Genomic DNA, 17,530 nt, shown 5'->3' with positions numbered 1-17,530 from the left:
GAAGCTCAGAGCAGACGGGCCATCCCTCAATGTCAGAGATTCATCATTGCAATAGACACACACATGCACACACACAAAGAGTGAGCTTCTTCTAACTTCATAATGCTGACTGACAAAACCAAATCACAGTCATGCAGCAAGTAGAGAGAAGCACAGGCCCAAGAGAATCCTCAGTATAACAAATACCAGCGCAGATGCACAAACACCTCCGACGAAAAATAAGTGTGTGCGTAGTCATCCCATGTGGTCAGTGGAACACAAGACAGTATTGTCACCCTGTGAGCCTACTGTGATATGGAGGTGTTGACAGGTAGCACTCTATTGGGACTTGTGAGACTACAACAAACTAGTGTGGCTTGCAGATACACACACACACACACACTAAGACGTACAGGACATGACATGACAGATTGTGAATCTCGGCGACAATGTGGGATCCTCAGCACATCAATAATGCAGCGCCTTTGACAACTGGAGGAATCAAACTCCCTCCTGCGTCTCACTCTATCATCCTCTTACTTTCAAATATTTTCCGCACATGTTACCACCTCTTGCTTACTATCGCTCCATCCATCTCTGCTCACTTCGTTACACTCTCATTTGCTACAGCATGAGAACTGAGTGGGATTCAGAAAGCGGGAAACAGGAACAGTAAAGCCGCTGATGTTCAAAAAACTTTGCTGGATTGTTTCGAGAATGACAGAGTATCACATTTGACTTTAAAGTTAAAACACACCTAAACAGCAGAAAATTACCAGAGGGTTTATATGTGTGATTCATTTATTTGAGTTGTTAGCTGGAGGTGTGTTGTATTTGTTGGTTAGCTTGCTTGCTTGCCAGCCACTTACACTCAGGCTCAAGCACAAAGAAACAGAAAAATGTCACAACAAGCAAAGAGCAGCAACTCATGGTGGCACAGCGGCTATCTGTTGCATTTACAGATGAGAAATACTAGAGTCTGTACATATAGTTGCACAGAGCTGGAGGCTTGCTGGGTTTGGATGTCACTGCAGTGACTGTCACCAACTGCTATGCCATTGAACTGTCACATAAATCTGTACTGTGTAGCTTCCAGTGTGTGCATCCTTGTCTATCTTTCTCTGTTACGCGTTTCCTGAGTTCTTCACTGTCCATTTATGATGACATTTTTTTAGGCGTGAAATAAAAGACTAAAATCTTTATAGATCTTTATCACCTTTTACAAATTTAAATGAGCAACATACGAAACCTGTCACTTTCTTAATGTATGTCGCAGATTTCAAAGATTTTGAAAAAAGTATATCTGCTAGAAGAGAAAGCAAGGAGCCATCTAAAAGGGGCAACCAACTAGCATGCTCATCCAAGCAGTCAAGATCCAATTAGTCAGACAAAAATAACAGTAACCACAGAGAATCAGGACATCTGGAATAACAGAAAAGAAAAATGTCTAATAGGGAAAGCAACACAAGCACATAGATCAGACAGATTAAAATAGTTTATACTTTAGAGCTGTTTGACTAAAATTGAGAGCTTGTGAGCTCAGTCTTCGCTGCAACAGATATCCATGAAAACCAGAATTTATTCCTGTCTATACATACAGCCAAGCCACTAAGATAGCTTCTCCTTTTAGATGAAGAATTAGCATAATCTGTGGCCCCTTCCTGCTGAGTTGAACTTGTGCTTTCCTCATGTCAAGTCTACAACTTTGGGCTCTTTTACACCAATCTGACATCAAGATCAAGCAGAGATTGGCAGAGACCCCTGCTGTGTCCTCAAGTTGGTAGGATCAGGAAAAAATGTTATGAAACGCACTGCAAAGACAAACTCCACCAGCCAACGCTGACGTACAATGTACGTATGTGCAAGAGGACACAACTTTACAGTGCAGAATGTATTCAGTAAGTAAACAAAACAAGGTTTGTATAAAGTCAGGTCATTATTAGTTCAGTTTCCACTGTTCAGCACAGTTATGGGCTGTTTTAACATGTTTAGATAAAAAAAAAACTGTGTTTCAATTTAAAGTAAGACATAGATTGTGCTTTTATGAAGGATTTAAGCTTCATGCATAAAAAAAAACTGTTAGAGTCGCATTAATATACAATAGAGTTCATTCACTACACTGAAAAGCAATCAGAGAGATCTCTCTCACTGAACAACCCAACGGCAATTCAACATGATGAATCAGCTGGAAAAAGATTTGCTGGGGTCTGACAGAGCAGACGGCGTGTTACACACTGAAAAGACAAGACACAAACTATCACAGATGCCCCAGATGTACCTGATGGCTAATTGCCAGCTTGGTGTATAAGAACCCTTGGATACCACACATTAACGCGGCACATACCCCACATGTACACAAAAATGTGCACACTGCAAAAACAAGATATAAACTGGAATTTTTGTTTCAATATGAAGGTTAAAAATGTGAATGCACAACTGCCACAATTGCAAATTCTGTGCACTACTTGGTGACACTTTCCTTTTCTCCCTGTTTTTTCCTACAGTTCCTTTGTAGTGGCTGAGGAACAGTCGACTATACGGCTGGTCACAAGTGTTAATGATGCACGGCTAACGGAAGACTGCTCTTCTTTCAGTTCATTCAAACCGATATACCTGCAATCTAAATGGATCTGACAAGTGTGCACAGACACAGCTACACACACACACACATTACAGACATCAACTCATCCATATAATGCTGACAGTCAGTATTGCTCTGCAGAAAGATATTACTTAGCTGTATTGCACTGCTTGCATTTGCAACAGAGAAAAGCATATTACTCTCGAATACCATTTATGTGTGAGACTGTAGCTTACTGCTGTAAGAAAATAGTTTCCCTCTCAGCCATATTCCTTCAACCAGCTTTCTCAGTGAACTCACATTGCACATGGCAGCTTGCTGTTTTGGCATTTTGCTCGCAGTGAGACAAACTCTTTTTCAAGGTTTAATTCTGTAAGGCAAGTGTCTCCGAGCAGAGCTACATTAATTGGCGCCACTCCAAATGAACGCATGCATGGGCACATGCCATTACAGCAGTAGCGTGTGTCACAGGGCGTCTTTGGGGAAACTGTGGTGGGAGCATGGGAGATTTTTAGAAATCCTTTGCATTCAAACACATGCACACATTCTTTTGCCTTTGGAAAGGAAGTGTCATGCGTGATGCCACAATCTCCTCACAAAACGGGAAACCAGAAAATAGTATTGAAGCATGGAGTACAGAAAGAGACACCCTAATTTGACATGTGCTCTAGAAGTGAATACTCATTTTCTTTCAGTTTATCTCAGTCTATTTTTTTCAGCCCACCTTTGATACAGGCACCGATGCCCTGTTATGCTTTTTATTTTCTCTTGTTGTATTTTGTTTTCTCAATTCTGTATTGCCTGTGTTCTATTAACCTCCCATAAGTAAATGTAGTGCCAGGCCTTCCTCACTGCCTCTTCCATGGCTCCCAGCTCTGTGGTTTCCAGGCACTATGACAATGTTTTCCTCAAGCCCTATTAGTGCCTCCTCACACCACTAACAGCCATGCAGCACACAGAGGGACAAGAGGGGGTGGAATGAAGAGGAGGATTACAGAGGAGACGCGAGAGAGGAGGAGATAGGGTGGGGGTGCTGGGTGAGACAGAGGAGAGTGGCCCGGGCAGGGTAGCTGGCCAAGTAAGAAAAGTATGGAGAGGGATTAATGGAGACTGAAGGGGGTCAAGAGAGGAAATGATTAAAAAAAGAGAAGCATAGGGGCTATGCTGACAAGAGATATGGAGGGGGTGAGTAGTTTGGATTGGAAAAAAAAAAGAGTTAAGGGGTGGGTGGGATGTGAGGGGGTTGGGAATTGTGGGCTCTTCCAATATGGTTGTTTAGCAAACACAATTTGCATAGAACCAATGCCGATGGAGTTCTGTGACACAGTTATTTGCATGAATTTGCATAAAATTAATCCCCTTCCAAATCTCTGCAGCGATCGTTTCTGATGCAGAAAATAAGTCAACAAATGAAGTGACGCATTGAAACAAAGCAAACACATTGACACAGACTCATGCTGGAAGAGTGTATGAGAGACTATGTGTGGCAGAGCATCTGTGTGAAGCCATTCTTTAAGATGTTTAGTGGATCTAAAAGAAAACAAAGATGATCTCATGCTCATTTCTTATGGTCACTTCCACCTCCCCCTCAACAAATACTGCATACTTCGATCTCTTTCTTGTCTTTCTTTTTTGTAATTGATGCAAACATATGGATACAGTTTGAAAAATAATCAGAGTAATAAAGCATTCTTCTCTTTTTCAAAATAGTCTATGTGGAGTTGTGTGCTGCACTGTTAGCCAGTTTCTCCACTGCAGCAGTAAAACGCATTGCTCAAAGGCACCACTACTGCAAGGACATGGTAGCAGACTCCTGTAGTCTAACTTCACACTTCGCTGCAGTGATGCACAGGTGCACTGCTGGGTTACAGGTTACAGGTGCAAAAGAGCACATTTCTGACGACAACCACCCACAATGCTTGATGGGATATTAAACAGAGAGGCCATCACAGGACTGTAAAAACAGCTACTAAAACAAAGATTTTACATAAACAATGAGAATAAAAGGGACAATTCATTAGTGCCAGTGCAATTTACAGCCACGCAAGGTTTCTGTACAAGGCAGAAAACCTCAGACAGATAAAAGCTGAAAATAAGCAGAAGATTTAGCATAAAAAAGAGAGAGAGATTTTCCCCAGAAGCTGATTCACAACAAAACTAAAAGAGTAAATCCTGACCTGGCCTAGAGCCCAAAATAGAACTCTAAATGTTTGCTGATGTTATATAGTCATCACTACATAATTGCTTTCTAAGACATTTGATGTTTCACCATGAAGGTGGTGACAAGGCAGTGCTGTGTTCACAATTGGTTTCTGTTACCTCACCTCTCTGCCACCTACAGTTCTCATGTGTAGTTGGGAATTAGCACTATGTTGAAACTTCAGTCTCTAATAATGTTATTGAAAGTGACGTGAATTTGAACAAATATTAGGAGGTTCAAATCTTGACTTTTCAAAGTAAACACACCACAGAATAGACTACGACAGACTGTTTAAAACATATCTATTTCTTCAAATTTCCTTAAATTATGATTACATCATGAGAGCAACTGGAATTGGTGAGCTCCTTCAAAATGCACCTGTTGCGTATTTGAAGATCAAAACTAATACTCAGTTGCAAGGACAAAATGCTTCTCTTCACTAATGAATTCCAGCAGGCTCAATATGGTGGAAAAAGAAAATAACCACATGAAAGATTCCTTCACTAATCATTTTATCCATTTTATCCAATTCAAGCTACAGAGCATGAAATAATGCAGATCCTGCTTTCAGGCCGAGTGGGCATTGATCAAACACATTTGGATGGTTTTGCGCCCGTAATTGTGTGTGTGTGCGTGAGTTTGCATGTGTGACAACAAAATAAAAGAAAGACTCAAAGTAGGATTAGGCCTGTGTCTCTAAGTGTGTGAACACATCTGTGTGTGTGGCCATTGATCAAAGGCAGAGCCCTATTTTGTTGGTGAGGAGAGGAGCCAATTGATCAGAAATGGCTGTAATTAGAATCTAAATAAGACCTGCTGCATTGATCCCATCTCAGTTCTCAGCTCCTGCCTTTCGTAAATATGAGTTTCCTGAAGGCCAGTCAACCCAGCTCCTCTAACCCTCCTCTTTTAGTACATGGCTTTCTGTATCAATAATTACTGAAGTTTACCATACACATCTAAATTGTAAGTAACTTGGATGATTGACTGAGCACAGTATATTCTATAATCTGCTGCCTGCAATTTCCATTTTCCCTGCACCACCCTCTCAATAAAATGTAGTGATTTTCCAAAACAGAAGGTAGTGATTTCAAAAGGCAAATCTTTTTTAAGACAAACAATAGACCAAATCAGTGTGGCAACTAAAAACTGTACTGAGTCACTGATGCTTTGTCCATGGGTAAAAATATAGATGCTTGAGAGCAAACACACTTCCATCTACACATAAGCACACATTCCCCTACAGACAACCTCTGGCAGCAAGATAAAGGCTACCATATTTTCCGCACTATAAGGCTCATCTGATTATAAAGCGCACCCTCAATTATGGGGTCCATTTCTGTACTTAACCCAAACATAAGGCGCACCTGATTATAAAGCGTACGTATTACATAATGTTCTCTGATTGGTTTATCGCTGCCAGCACACGTAGCGTATGTGTTACGTCCCTGTGTCAGCGGGAAATGGTCCGACGGTCAAGGACAACATCGTTGGTCGTTTTTACACTTATAAACTGCACATTGGTCTGCATCACCCATCTCAGACTGAAGAACAGGCACTCACTGGGATATGGGCAAAAGCATTAATGATGACACGAGTTAATTGCTAATTACGAGCTCGATACAATCTTCACCCCATTCAGAGTGAATGGCTCGGCCTAACTCTGGATTCACACCAACGCAAAGCGAGCAACGGAAGTGGCCAGTTGCCATTAATTTCCAATGTACAGAGCAAAGAGGCGCGGCAAAAGTGAACGTGGCGGTGAGCGGCGCGAAGGGAGAGCGGTGTGTGATGCGGAGGGGGATTAAGGCCCCGATGAATGCTCGGCGCTCCCCGCTGTAAGTTCAAAATGGCGGTATCCGTGACAGATTTTGGAATCCAGTGCACACATAAAGCGCACCGGATTATATGGCGCATGACAGATTTTTGAGAAAATCTGAGGCGTTTAGGTGCGCAAAATACGGTAAATTATGGCATCTGCAAGTTGCCTGGTGAGGAAAGCATCATCAAGACAGGATGAAGCAAGGAGTAAATACCCCTCATAATTTTTGTGTGTATGTGTTTCATTGTGTTTTAACAGTTATTCATGCAAAGCCAAAGGCACACAGAAAATAACAGGCCATAGTTTTACCACTTTGTCTGGCTTTTAAGATGTATTACTTATTACTAGTCATTCCCATTACGATCACAGGGGCAGACAGAGAGGAGAGACACATTTATATAATTTACACATAATGGAGACACATGAAACAGAATGTCATTCAGGGTGTTTATACATTCACACCTATTTATGTGGCTCAAAACTGAATTAGCATTGAAAACACATAAGCATGAACAATTTTAGAAGCAAACACAGTGCATTGCTGTCTGCAACTGTACGCAAACGCATTGTGAAAAGCAAATTACACGTTTTTATATGTAATAACAGAATGGGTATGATCTACCAAGTTAAATTATAAAAAGAAAAGCTTTTAAGGGATATTGTTTTAAGGGATACAAATGTTTGACAAAATGGTATCAGCATTTTATCAGTATTTTTGCACCAAAGTGGAATATGCACATTACTGAAGTGTAGACACTTATAGCCTGAGAGAGTGACCTGTAAAAAGCGAGCGTGGGAAGATGGTGAGAAAAGCTGTTGTGGTTCTCATGTGAAGACTTTGTGGGAAATTAGACATACTGTACCCGGTGCCAGCTGGACTGATAGAAGGCAATCTGACTCTCATTGCAGTCTTATGGCTTAATGTCACAGTGTCACAGAACATAAAGAATGATGTTTAGAAATGCATTCATCAATGACACGAAATTCATGAATGACAGCTTAACATTGGGCCCTCATGATAATGCAGTGTCTGGAATTTAAAAAAGCTCATTTATGTGTGTGTGTTCTGATTGTTCTTATCAGAATTAGATCATTAATCTGTATGCATAATCTTTTTGTGTGACGTTACAGGCAATGATTCTGTTGTTTTTCTGATTAATTTTTACATTTACCATTTAGCTTTTCTCCTGAATGTAATATCCTGAATGTATTTTCTACCGTGTAATCACAATTTACAAATCACAAAAATTACAGTACTCAATGGAAAACATATCGGCAAGATGAGAAACAATGTCCAGTCTGTATTATGAATATTCAATGTACACGATGCAAAAAAAAATTGTCCTTATTGGCAAGTTTTTAACAATAGTCTTCCATATGGGGAACATTTCCAAGATCTATAAGCCATTTGTGGAACGTTGAGCTATATTTAGATTTCCATAGTTGTAAAATTAAATACTCTGTTAGCAATGTGCAGAGCGGTCTGAGCAATGTCTTTATCAACCGGAGAGTTCTTAGATATACCAAATATAGCAAATAAAGGGCCTGGTGCTATTGTTTTTCTGTAAACATTTGATACATATAGTCAAAGAGAATATGCGCATATCCTCAGCTGATGAATAAGCATGCTTGTGTTTTCTTTGTTCTTATACATACATAAAGGGGAGACATCATGGTTACATAGCATAGGGCCTGGAATTTGTTTGATGAAATCTATGTAGAATCTTTCAAATCCAAGTGAAGCAAATACAGAGATTTGCATGGAAACAAGTTACATAAGTTCAACATTTAAGAGGTAGCAACAAGAGGAAAAGACTTGTGTTTTACTGAATTGTGGAGATAGACTGCTGAACTGTTTATCCATCAGTTTTCTGTTGAAGCCAAGCGGTGCGGAATCAGCTGAGTGATGACATGACAGCACTGTTAGTTAGAGTGGCGACTGCCGCCTTGATGTTTGTAAGCACACACATGGCTGCATTGTTTCACCACTGTTACTACCCCTCTTGCAGGCTCTGAGGCACATCAGTGGCAGATCAATATTGACCCCCTGTTCTGCCTCTATACTTTCACACATGACACCATACGCAATAAAGGTGAATCAGTCCCAGCTTGAAAAGGCATATGTGAATGAAGCTTATATAAGGTGCGTAAAAGCCAATCCCATACCTATTACTTGAACTCCATAAATAGGCCAACCAGATGTATTAGCCTTGGACTTGCAACTGGCTAGCTGACTGTTCTGCCCTCATGGAAATGCCTCTTCACTGGATGCCAGAATTTACAGAACTCGGGCTGTCTATTTAAAATGCAAAGGAACAATAAGTGCAAGTAAAACTGGATTAATTTCACAAAGAATAAAGCACCACTGCAGACCTGGCAACGCCCCAGCAGTGCCAGCAGCACAACGCCGATGTTCGAGGGCAGCAAACCTACTGAGAGTTTCAGGAGTAAGTACAGTCAGTGAACGCTCTGTGGTTTGATTTTGTGCAGAGCTGCAGTGAAACAGAGTTCAGGATCACTGCCAACAACCAATTTATTATTCACCTGATACTTTCACAAACTTTTATATCATAGCTACATACACCGAGATACTGCTACAAGCCCCAGACTGAGTCTCTCATTCCTCCACTGACATGCTCACTCGCCACCAATGTCTGTCTGCTGAATCCAGCTAGGACACCATGAGCATTTAAGTGTCACAATTTAACAATATTGGTAAATTAATCTACAGCAGGATGGTGACTGAAATATTTATCATCTGCAGATGGCTGTTTGGGATTTCACATCAAAGCATTTTGCTTTGGTTATAATTTAATCTGTTTTGCTTACTCCCTGTGTTTCATTTGAGCTGATGTGAGATCTGTCCATTAGGGGTGATCTGCAGCTACCCCCAGCATCTGAGAACAGAGAGCACTGCACATTTTCCTGTAATTTTGAAACCTGATTTTTTTTTTTACTTGATGATTGTCATGATCATTCATGTTTGGCTGAGTGACTGGCAACACATCTGTCTGTGATGTAGATTTATTCCTGCTTTACTCAGACTTTAAATGACTAAGACAATGTCTAACACATACTAGGCTGTTGTATATTATACGATAAATCCCTCCATGTGTCACCTCTAATTCGGGTATTTAGCTTATCTGGTCATGCATGGACATCACAATATGAGCTTGCAGTAATGAATAAAGAAAGGTACTTTCCCCTTTGCTCTTGGGGTTGTGGTGCACAAGGTTGTTGAGAACAGCCTGTTCCAGGGCAAGTTCATAATTTGGTAGATATATCCTAATACAATTTCTTATTTGCAGGTATCTAAAGAAATGTGCTGATGGGAAACAATGAAGTTGTTTCAATTGTTGATAGGATGCCAGTTTACCTTCCATATAGGTTAAAAAGTTGTGACCATGTTTTTATCTTTTCTGTTGGAAAAATTAGGATAATTTAAACCAGGAGGAAAAGCATGGGACCTGTCCAGGGTGTACCCTGCCTCTTGCCCAATGACAGTTGGGATAGGCCCCCCCCCCCCCCCCAAATTGAATTAAGCGGGTATAGAAAATGGAAGTAATGTAAATGTAAATGTACTTTATTTATACAGCCCTTTACAACTATCCATTTTGATGTGCCAAAGTGCTTTACAGCAGATAATGAATAAAGAAAAGAATAAGTAAAAAAAAGAATTAAAACCAGTAAAAGAACAGAAAAAGCAATAAAATCGAACAAGATAAGATAAAAGTGTCATCATACTACTGGGTAACAAAAGCCATCCTAAATAAGTAGGTTTTTAGCCTAGATTTAAAGAGGCCCAGGGAGCTTATTCCAGAGCCTGGGGGCAGCAACAGAGATCACCCCAGTGTTTGTATTTTGACCTGGGCACTTCCAGCAAAAGTTGATGTGTTGACCTCAGAGCTTTACCAGGATTACGGACAGTTAAAAGCTCAGACAAATACGATGGGGTGAGGCTTTAAAAACAAACATTAAAAGTTTAAAATCAATTCTATAAAGGACAGGAAGCCAATGAAGGGAGTTAAGAACAGGAGTGATATGCACAGGTCTGTTAGTGTTGCTTAAAAGACGGGCAGCAGTGTTTTGCACAAGCTGAAGGCAACGATGGGAAAAGCATGGGGTCCACACATTAGGCTATCTAGATAGACTTTAGGCAAATTAAAAAGAAATGCTGGATTTGTTTCCATATTCTTAAATCAAAATGACAGGACTGATTATGTGAGACACATATCTTGGCTGGGTTATCCAAAAATACAAGATGGGATGTATGCCCACAGGGCACTTATTCATCCCAAAGCCCAGAGATTGTAGCTGATGTTTGATCAGAAAGTAGTCTCTTACACAAAATGCAACACATCATCTACACATTAAATATAACACACATAAAAGAACAACTAATGCCTACAACAAACAGACAATGTAAGAAATGTATTACTTCAAACTCAGATTACTTTCCCAATCACCTCTTAACCTCCCAAGGCAAAGAAATTCAAAGGAACTGTCTGACACACACACGTCAACCACCATTAGAAGAAAAATGTACTGTACTGTACTGATTTGTGTATGTGTGTTTGTGTTTGTGTGTCACTGACTTCCTATTCCATAGACTCAGCAGGAGAACTGCCTGAGCCGTAATCAGGCTGTTAATTAGTGTGCTTTAGAATATACATCTAATATGTTTGGGTTTTACAACAGAGGCAAATTTATGCACACACACAAACACTTCTGCACACATTTGTGTACATGGAAGAATGGCGGCAGATGGACAACAGCGTATAGAAATGACACACATCTGGTTCAAATCTCTCAGAAGAAAAGTGCACAAATAAGAAAGATGGAGTGTGGGTGCAGTTCGTACTGTATGTGCATGTTGAATCTGATAGTGTTGAAGAACACAGACCAGCAGGAAAGCTGTTGCTGGAGGCATTTCTCAGTGTGATGTGAGCTAACATTCCTGTGCATGAAAAGAGACGAGCTGGAAGTAAAGACAGTTCTGAGCCCCATGCCATCTCTGCTCTCCACCATCTGTTTGCACACACTCCCTAATCACACCTACTGCTGCTGTCAGACTGTTGTCAGACTGAAATGTATGTTTTTGTGAAGTACTGAGTAACATCCAGTCAGATTCTTCAACTGATGCCTGGGCATTTTGAAACTACACAACGGGTTTGTAATGGGTCCCTTTGGGTCCTCTGGTCATAAAAAAACAAGATCTCACAGAAAAACACAATTCGATTCCAGTCAGAAAAAATAACACATCAAAACTGGAGGTATAATGTTTTCAGTCTGACAGCAGCATCACGATGCAATGTTGCCACATCAAATGTTGTACAGTAGACAGATCCAAGTCAATCAGATTTCCACAGATGGTGTTAGATCAACTAATGCTGGATTTCTCACAGACACACCAGCTTGGATCTGCAGCACGGCCTTTAGAATACTCAAGTGTGGCTAAATATCACACTGTTCATCATCCAAAAAAAAGGTTAGTGAACACTCATACACAAATTAAGAGAACAACTGTATCAGCAAAAAACAATAGAATCTAACGAAAGAGATTAAAACCACCCAATTTAATGGGATAAAAAACAAACTTTAGGTACATCACAACATCTTCTCAACATAAAAGTAGCAGTGACTTACAGTAATGTTTAGATAGCATCATGAGTCCCATGCAGCACATTTATTATCCTCAGTGTTCCGCGAGAAAACTCTAGATGAGACAGAAATTCCAGCTCTCAAATCTCCTGTGAGTTCAGCACAAGGACAGCTCCACTGCTGCTCACTGAGGACATTTCCCCTTTTAGAAGATTTGTGGAGGCCAGATAAGCTCATGTATGAACTCAAAGAGTCCAAACAATATGGATCTTTGTGAACGTTCTGACTTAATGCCCACCGCTGTGCCATGCAATTTTTTTTCTGTCCAGAAATAAGAAATGTAGCATTGCAGTGAGATTCTCGTGGGTGTACTGAAAACACTCTTGTTGTTGGCTGCTATCATAAATTTCCATAAATGTATAGAGAGCCATTATAGAATTTAAAGTTATAGGTTATGGGAAAAGAGTCAATAGAGGTTATGCAATAGTAATATAATAGCTCCACTGGCTCATTTCTTGCTGTGTACATGTAGCATCACATAAACAGAGCTGTTTAACATCAGTAACAGCTTACATGAGTGGTCATGGGGGAGGGTAGAAACAATGATTTCAAAGTACTAACCTGTTCCAAATATTCCAGGAGAAAGCAAGGGGAAAAAACAGATTTCCTGTGGAAAAAATAATGAGAGTTACAAGCACATTTAGAACTGGGGAGTTAATCTTGGCAAAATAGTGTTTATTATTTTCTGACCAATTATTTGTTTACACAACAAATTGTAGGAAACCAGAAAGTTTAGACAAGCTACAACCTGCAAATGTTGGCGTGATTATGATAAAGGAAAAAATCAACTGATTGCTCATCTACTTTTTCCTGCCTTAGTGTCTACATATGTGTATCCATGTATATGGGGTGGTTACGACAGAATTAAAAACTTGTGTAAGCACATTAGAGTGGTTGCTCACACGGGAGAGTCTGTGAAAGAGTTCTCAATAAATGGATGGCGGCCAGAACTGCAGTAGAGATACTACTTTCCATGAATCATCCACTCTTGAGCACATGCACTCCTTTTCACACATTCCTGCTCATACATATATGTTCACATTGCTCACACACACACACAAAAGCACTGCCCCACTCTTCCACTTTGCTAAAACTGTAGTCGCGTGCCCTTTCTGCATGGCGTACTGCCAGCCACTGACAGCACATTACCAGTGTGTGACCCAGTATGTGCTGAAAGAGGAAGCATTTAACCTCCTCACCTTTTCTGCTGATGCTTCTCTCATAGAATCTCATTCCACACTGAATATGGACCACACCACTTTGTTTGTGAGGAAAATGGGGAGTGACTGGGGAAGCGTCTTTGAAAATCACTGATTTTAAATGTGTGTGTGCGTGTGTGCTTCGTTGACTCATATTCATTCTGATAATCTGTTGGGTTTTTCATCATGTGTGTCTTTCTATTCCCATCTGCCAGCTGCAATAGGATTCATTCCTGCCGTGTCGTGCTATCTGTGAGAACATCAATCTACAAGACTGACATTTAATCCCAAGCCTGGGCAGGTTGAGATACACACATATACATATATATATGCACAGTGCATGAAAATACACACACAAAGCAAACACAAAGATAATATGAGCCTCTTGAAAATTCACACAGAAACACAAATCAAAACCAAGCATAGACCTGTGGTCTCTGTGTGAACACCGGATCCTGCGAGGCACTGAACGTTTGTGAACTGAAGGACAAGAGGGAGAGACGCTGTATGTGTGAGTGGAAGAAATATAATGCTTTGAAAACAGAGGGAAAGGCTTAGAAGGGAAATGTTTTCCACATCAATAAACTGGTGCAGGGTTTGACTGAGTGTTTCAGAGATAGAGGTGATCAAAGACAACAGGTTCTGATGTACAGAGGTCAGTGGTAGATTTAATATTGCTGAGATTTCATTCAACACTATATAGAACCCACAGCTGTCTCATTACACTGGATTTTTCTGTGACTCTGCAACCACACCCAGCTCCACCACATGCCCAGATCATTTCCATTCATTCTTGCTTTTTTTAAATGTTCTTTAAGTCTCTCTTTAATTTCTATCTTCTCTGTCTTGGTCTCTAATACTCATTCAGGGGGTCTTTGCTATGTTCTCATTAGCAGTGGTGTCATTTACTTCTTAGTACTTAGCTTTTCCTTCCAATGATGATGACTCATTTTAATAAGGTCATGATGAGGAATCCTTGCATCTGTGTCTGTGATTACGTGTTCTCTTTTGCATGTTTGTGTGCCTGAACGCATATGCTGCATTGAAGTTATAAATGGCAATATTCTTGCAATCATTAGCAGATGCTTCAACATCTTTCCACGGCAAAAAACATAAAGGAACAGGTACAAGAGTGTGTAAAGAGCTATTAAAGAGAAACTAAAAGCATGGAAGCAAAGGGAGAGGAGAGCGATTACTGAAGGGCACAAAACCAGCGGGCCTTAGAATCAATTTTAATTAGAACTGTGCATCACCTGGAGTCATATATTTGAGACAGTGTTAGAGCAAGGTTTGTCGGAGAGCACGGCCTCTGTTGTCACACACTGGCAACCTCCTGACTGCTTCAGTCACAGAGCTGCCTCAGTAGCAATCCAGTCGCTGTCATTATAAAGTCTTTCACAAGTGGAGGTCAAATCAATTAAAACTGAATAAATTAAGGCACAATAAGCTGCTGTTTAAACTAACATGTCTGTTTTCTAATAGTTTTACCACTGTGTTGTGGTATATAGACGACTGAAACTAAAATAAACACTTAAATGTGTAAATCGCCCTAATAAATAGTTGATAGGATGAAAAACTGCCACCAAAATTAGGTAATCACTAATTTATACAAAGAATCAACGCGTAGAATCCAAAATAAATACGTATTACTGCTCTAATTTCTCAATGTATTCATTTAACTTTATGTTAATACCCCTTTTTATTTATTTTGCCATTTTTAAAAAAAAATTAAATTTCTGCAGTTGCTGTTGACACGGGCACTTCACCTTTTGGTTAATGATCAACCAATAGATGAGGAGCTGAGCCCTTAAAAAAAATGTTCTATTTGACTTTAAAAGCATTTATCATCATATCAACTCATCTATTGAGCCATTCATATATTTTCCTAATTATTTCAGGTTGCGGCAGTTTCAGCCCACGATACTTTTGCTATACAAATCCACTTGCATTTAGTTACTTACTTGTGAGTTTATTTTAAACATAGACAATCATGTAACAAATAATCATGCAATGATGTTACCTTCGCATTGATCCCAACCAACAACCGGAATCAGAATAATTTTTATTGCCAGGAATGTGAACACACACGAGGAATTTGACTTCGTTTTCACTTTGCTCTCCTTGGTACAAACAGGTAAGAACAAACAAGCGTAGACATAGACAGGAACAAAAACAAAAGTTATGTACATGTAGAAAAAGCTACTTAAGTAATCTAATCTTTTTTTGGTGCAATGGTGCATGGATGAAATAATAAATATAAATGTACAGTGTGCACAGTAAGACAGTATGAACAATATGTACAGATATTTTACAGGTGATGTTACTGATATTTGAGTCCGGTTTTAGCTGTTCATCTCAGAGACAGTCTGAGGGAAAAAACTGTTCTTGTGTCTGCTTGTTTTGGCGTATAGAGTTCTGTAGCGCCTCCCAGAGGGGAGAAGTTTAGGACAGGTACAGGTCCTGGATGGAGGGCAGGCTGACACCAATCATTTTCCCTGCAGACCTTATTGTCCATTGCAGTCAATTATTTTCCTGTTTGGTGACCGATCCAAACCAAACAGTGATGGAAGAGAAGAGAAGAGACTGAAAGATGGCAGAGTAGAAGTGTGTCAGCAGCACCTTAGGCAGCTTTAACTTCCTGAGCTGTTGCAGGAAGTACAACCTCTGCTGGGCCTTTTTGATGATGGTGACTGTGTTGGTCTCCCACTTCAGGTAGCGGGAGAATGTGGATCCCAGAAAGCTGAAGGTTTCAACAGCAGTCACAGTGTTGTTGATGATGGTGACAGAGTGGTGGTGGTGGTGGGGGGGGCTCCTTCCAAAGTCCACTGTCATATCCACAGTTTTGAGCGTGTTCAGCTCCAGATTGCTCTGACCACACCAGTGGACCAGCCTTTCAACATCCCCTCTGTAAGCAGACTTGTCACCCTCCTGGATGAGGCCGATGACCATTGTGTCATCTGCAAACTTCAGGAGTTTAACAGACGGGTGTCTTGAGGTGCAGTCGTTGGTGTAAAGGCAGAAGAGCAGTGGGGAGAGCACACACCCCAGTGCTGATAGTCTGGGTGCAGCACCTGGACTATCATGTGATCCAGCCTCACCTGCTGCTTCCTGTCAATCAGGAAGTTTGTAATCCACTGACAGGTGGAGGAGGGCACAGTAAGCTGGGTGAGTTTGGTGTGGTCTGGAACGATGGTGTTGAACGCCGAACTGAAGTCCACAAACAAGATCCTGGCATACGTCCCTGCAGTGTCAAGGTGTTGCAGGATTTAGAGCAGTCCCATGTTGACTGCATCATCCGCTGACCTGTTTACCCGGTAGGCAAATTGCAGGGGGTCCAGCAGGGGGTTTGTGATGTCCTTCAGTTGCGACAATACCAGTCTCTCAAAGGGCTTCATGACTACTGGGGTGAGGGCGACGGGCCTGCAATCATTCAGTCCTGTGATGATGGGTTTCTTGGGGACCAGGATTATTGTGGAGAGTTTGAAGCATGAAGGGACTTCAAACAGCTCCAGAGATCTATTGAAGATCTGGGTGAAGATGGGGGCCAGATGGTCAGTACAGACCTTCAGACAAGAGGGTGACACACTGTATAACTTACTGTACCGATGTAACTTACTGTAATAAATACTTCTGCTGCTGTCACTTTATGAGGTTGGAGAGACCCAGGATGTTTTCTTTTAAGATGATCATACATAGCGTTTGTGCTGCTGTGGTAGGTTATGTCTGCTTTGCAAAGACTGCAGAGCATTGTTTCATTAGCTCTTCATTTAAAAAACCTTACACTCATAAAAAGTTGGCACGCTGCTGAAGCTTTAATGTCTATTTCATCTTCTGAATTACTGCATCTGTCTTAAAATAGATTAAATCAGCCACACACTTCTAAATGTTATGTATAAACTTTGTGAATGACACAACCTGAAAGTTGCACTTGAAAAGTGTACACATGCAATATTATAATGTCCCCTATGAACATATGCACACTTCCACTGCAGTACAATTAAAGCACTGACTAACAAAGCAGAGTGGTGAGATGAGGTTCTGATAGAGTGACAGCAAGCCGAGTATGGATTTTGTTTCACTGTGTGGAG

General features: G+C 40.6%; 1 long non-coding RNA gene across 1 annotated transcript in view; it reads right to left on the bottom strand.

Moving 5' to 3' along the window:
* Window positions 1-17,530, bottom strand: part of LOC140311342 (uncharacterized) — a 125,877-nt gene that overhangs the window by 29,168 nt on the left and 79,179 nt on the right. The window contains exon 4 of the long non-coding RNA XR_011916898.1: window positions 12,805-12,850. This is a non-coding gene — a long non-coding RNA (uncharacterized lncRNA). The remainder of the gene's footprint in view (window positions 1-12,804; window positions 12,851-17,530) is intronic.

This window comes from Leuresthes tenuis, unplaced genomic scaffold (assembly GCF_036924035.1).
Source record: "Leuresthes tenuis unplaced genomic scaffold, fLeuTen1.0.hap1 SCAF_7, whole genome shotgun sequence".
In the NCBI taxonomy this organism is placed as follows: domain Eukaryota; kingdom Metazoa; phylum Chordata; class Actinopteri; order Atheriniformes; family Atherinopsidae; genus Leuresthes; species Leuresthes tenuis.
The sequence above is the reverse complement of the archived record's forward strand: the minus strand, read 5'-3'. Positions and strand labels throughout refer to the sequence as shown.